At 48.2% G+C, this 4,473-nt stretch overlaps 1 protein-coding gene across 3 annotated transcripts in view; it reads right to left on the bottom strand.

Annotated features, from left to right (window-relative positions):
- Nucleotides 1-1,599, bottom strand: part of Rasgef1a (RasGEF domain family member 1A) — a 79,431-nt gene extending 77,832 nt beyond the window's left edge. For 2 of the 3 annotated variants that reach the window (XM_048807562.1, XM_048807560.1), the window contains exon 1: nt 1,462-1,592. The gene's annotated coding sequence lies outside the window, so the exon portion shown is untranslated. Of the gene's footprint in view, nt 1-1,461 lie in introns of all 3 variants that reach the window. The other variant, XM_048807561.1, reaches the window with a different exon arrangement.
- Between the last annotated feature and the right edge of the window lie 2,874 nt (nt 1,600-4,473).

The following is a 4,473-nucleotide window of genomic DNA, read 5'->3' as shown; positions in this document are numbered from 1 at the left end:
CCAAAAAAAAAAAAAAAAAAAAAATCCTCTGCTCTATGTGAACTGTTCCATTTCCACGATTTGCCAGGTGGAAGGAAGCCATCAGGCTGGCAGCTCAAAGATGCCTCCTAGAGAAAAACAAACTCATTGCCTGGCTTTTGGACTGGGCCCACTGGCACACCTGCATGGGCTCCCAAACCAGGGAGGCCATATTTAAGAGTACACAGCTTCCAAGCTTCACCATGGAGCCTGCTGAATTCTTTTCAGCCCTGCAGCACCCCTGTCTCAGGCTGACCACCACCAAGAGGGCTGTTGGAACACTACAATCCATGGTCCTAACGACAAAAACTAGAGGGACAGAGAACCCATTCATGTGTCCCCAGACCACCCAATTGAGGTCCCCCATGTCCTCCCACTCAATTTCTTCTTCTGGAGCTGGGGTCCTGAGGTTCCAAAGCAGTGTCACTGGATGTCACTGTGGAACTGCCTTCAGGGGTCATCAGATACATGGTGTCATTCTGCTGGCAAAGAAACAGTTTGCGAGGGGCCTGCAACCCACCATGGTTCCTAAGTCAAAACTGGTCTCCCCACTTTCTAGTGCTTTGCTCAGAACAGCGGCTACTGCTGTGCTCTGGAGGACCCCTGCCTGGACAAAGAATGGTCCAAACCTAGGACAGGCTTTGCTGGGCAAGACGGAATCCAGACCCAGGTGGGGGAGTTCAAGGGAAGGGGCAGACCATCGCCTTCCTGAAGGTCCTAGACTCCTGGGGCAAGTGGCCATCTGGGTCCTTCACTTTTCCTGATAGCGGAAGAATGACAGTAGCAGGGAAGGTGAACCAAAGGGGGAGGTTCACACCCCTAACAGGAGAAGAGGGAGCCCCGCCACCTCTCAGACCCCCAGCCTCCCCATAAATACCACTAGCTCCAGCGCTCTGGGGCAGTTAGAAATGCCGGGTGCAGAAACCTGCCAGCGCCTCTCTCCCCAAACAGGACTACCCCCGCACCGCGTGTGCGCGCGCGCGCACCCACGCACACTCTCGCACAGACCTTAACCAGCCGCACCTTGCCCCAGTCCCTGATCCCACGCAAGGCCCAGGGCAAAGAGTGTGGTCCTTCAAACGACCCTGATCCACTGGGGAGAGGGAGCATCTCCTCAGGCCACGGTTCTCTCCTCTCCAATGCGGTACTCACACCCCAATTCCTCGCCAAACAGCGAGTGCGTGAGATGTCACCACGGGGCCCAGAACGCAAAAGAGCAAATGGAAACTTCCAACTGCGCAGCCCCGAGCTCCTTGGATTCCCCAGCCCCCTCCCCCACGCCAGGCCCGGGGCAGCGGACCTGCCAGCGGTGCCTACGCCCGCCTGCCGTGTTCTCCCGCCACGCCCGACCCGGNGGGCCCGCGCACGCCCCGCCCTGTCCGCGCCGGCAACCGGAGGGGACCCGCCGGAGGGAGGGACGGAGAATAAGCGGCCGCTGCCTACCTCGGTCCGGGCCAGCGTCGCTCCCGCGCCGCCCTCGCGCCGCAGTCGGGCCCCGAGCAGCGCGCGGCCGGCGCCGGCGGCGGCTCATGCTCGGCGCCTGGGCCCGCGGCACCCGCCCACCCGCGGCCGCCCCCGCGCTGCGCCAGCTGCGGGCAGAGCAGCTCCCTCCGCAGCCGGCGCGGGGGAGCGCGAGAGAGCGCGGAGCGAGCACCGAGCGGGCACGGAGCAGGCGGGCACGAGTGCGGGAGGGAGCGGGCAGGCGCGGGGCGAGGAGAGGGAGGGTGCGGGGCGAAGGTGCAACTAGAGGGAGGGCGCGGGGAAGGGACACCGGTGAGAGAGGGCGGGCCAGGTTTTCACTTGAAAAGGGTAAGGCAACCCCCAAAAGGTATGTGGCCATTTCCTTAAAACAAACAAACAAAAAAAAAACCTTTGGGAACTCCGGGGAGCTGCCAAAATTTTTATCAGTGGCAGTTGACAGTGAAAACGCTTCCGAGGGCAAATCCTGGTCTCTGGAGTTATTCCCCCTGTTATCATAATCATTCTAAAAAGGTTGGTGTTGTTTTTTGTTCCCTTTGGTCAGATAAGTAAACTAATGCTCCGGGAAATGCACGACCTCAGAGCTGATGCGTGGCAGATCAAGAGTCTAAAGTCACCTTGAGAGATTCTGTGGCCCCTATATTTACAAAACCACTAAAGACAAGATTCATGTCTTTGGGCTCCTGCTGAAACCGCCTGTCCCTTTGAAGGGACATCCAGAGTGACTCTTGCACCTAGGCCAGACTTAGGCAAGTGTGGAACATGTTGGTCTAGGACCAGGAAGCCACAATGTGGAGGGGTCTGTGTGGGAGGTGCAGAGAAACCCAACAATACCTTCTTGAAGAGGCTGGGAACCCTTCTTATTCACTCAGTACATGTTTTTGGAACGCCTACTGTATGCCAGGTCTCAGTCTGGACACTGGGATACAGGTGTAAGTGTCACTGTCTGGTTAGAGTTTGCATTCTGGTGGGAAGTAGGTAGTAAATTAAAAATACTAGAAAATAATTTATTCACCTGATGATGCAGATCCCTGGAGGAAAACACAGCAGGGAGGTAGGATAGGGAGTGCAGTTTTGGGGTTGGGGATTTGATTTTTGGTAGTCTTGGAAGTCTGCTGAAAGGTGAGGTTTGAACCAAGACCTCATGAATGAGTCAAGTCATGCTGGATTGAAAAATGAATATTTGAGACAACAAAAACAAGTGCAAAGTCTCTGAAGTGAAGTGTGCCTTGGAAGAAGCCACAGTAGAAATGAAAGTGTGGTAGAGAAGAGATTCCAGAATGTTCTAAGGTGGCAGATCAGGTGACCTTGTCAGCCATCAACCCACTGTGGCTTTGAATCAGAGGGAGCTGTGGAGCTAGTGGAGTGTTTTGATGAGAGTTCAGTGGTAGAGTACTTCCTAGTACTTCCTGGGTTCAATCCCCAGCACTGCAAGTAGTAGTAGCAGTAGTAATAGTAGTGGCCCAGTTTCAACATATATTACTATATGGCCAATTTTGTTTCATGTATACACCCATCCATCATTCCCCTTATTATCTGTGGGTTCATTTTAAGTGAACTTTTAAAAAATTGTAAGCATAACATACATAGATAAAATCAAATTTGTGCTTACTGAATTTTCAATAAGAATACACCTGTTCAGTGAGAATATTAGTAGCATCTGCACCTAGATTTTCACTGTGAGGTTTTTAATGATAGGTTTGTTTTAATAGATTCAGGATTATGCAGTTTATCCACTTCTTCTAGTGTCACTTTTGGTAAATTGAGTTTTTCAAAGATTTTGTTCATTTTGTCTAAACTTTCAGACTTACTGACAGGCTGTTTATAACATCCTCATATTATCCCTTGAATGTTTGTTGAATCTGTAATGGTATTCTACTTTCATTCTGCTATTGGAGACATTCTTCTTTGATTAGTCTGTCTTTGTTTCTATTTTGAGGGTTTATATATTGTCCATTTCTCCCTTCTTTCCTTTCTTCTTTTTTATTTTTATTTTTATTTTTTTAAGCACTAGAAGTCAATTAACCCCAGGTCCTTGAGCATCCTAGGCAAGTGTCCTACCACTAAGCCCCCTTTCTTTTTATATCTTGGTTGGTTGGTTTGTTGTGTTGCTTGTTTTGCTTTGTGGAGGTACTTGGGATTGTACTTCCCCTGCCCTTCTAATTTTATTTTGAGACACATTCTTTCTAATTTGCCCAGTCTGGCCTTAAACGTGGCATCTTCCTGCATCAGTCTCCAAGTAGTTGGGATTTTAGGTGGCACCACCATGCCCAGCTCTTTCTTAAATTGGAAGCCAGGTTCATTGGTTTTCAGTCTTTTTTTTTTTTCCTACTACACACATTTAGAGCTATAAATTTTCCTTTTAAACACTGCTTTATGATCCCTCACAATCTTTTTCATTTTCATGTAGCTCAAGATGTTTTTTTGAATTTTCATTTTTACTTCTCTTTTGTCCCATAAGTTATTTGGAAGGGTATTGCTTACTGTACAAATATTAAGGAATCTTCTGGGTATCCTCCTGTCATTGAGTTCCAATTTAGTCACACAGCCTATAGAGGGCATTCTGCATTATTTCAATTTTCCAAAATCTGTTTTTACATTTCTTATGGCCCAGAATATGTTCTATTTTGGTAAATACCTGATGTGCCTTTGAAAAGAGTGAATATTTTGTATGCATCAATTAGATCAGGTTAGTTAATCAAGTCCAAACCTTCCATATTATTACTGAATCAAGTCCTATATTCTATCAGTTCCTGAAAGAGATATCTTAAAATCTCCAATATGGTCCCAGTTGGAAACTAACCCAAAAGTCCTTCAATGGATGAATGGATAAATTGTGATATATCCATACAATGAAATACTACTCAGGAGTAAAAAGAAATGAGCTGTTATTAAACACAACCTGAATGGTTCCCAGAGTATTATGTTAAATGGAAAAAAAAAAACAGAAAAATCCATACCGAATAATTCTACTTC

The sequence above is a fragment of the Marmota marmota genome, unplaced genomic scaffold, assembly GCF_001458135.2.
Source record: "Marmota marmota marmota unplaced genomic scaffold, marMar, whole genome shotgun sequence".
Classification (NCBI taxonomy): Eukaryota; Metazoa; Chordata; class Mammalia; order Rodentia; family Sciuridae; genus Marmota; species Marmota marmota.
Note: the sequence above shows the minus strand (reverse complement) of the source record. Positions and strands in the feature narration are given on the sequence as shown.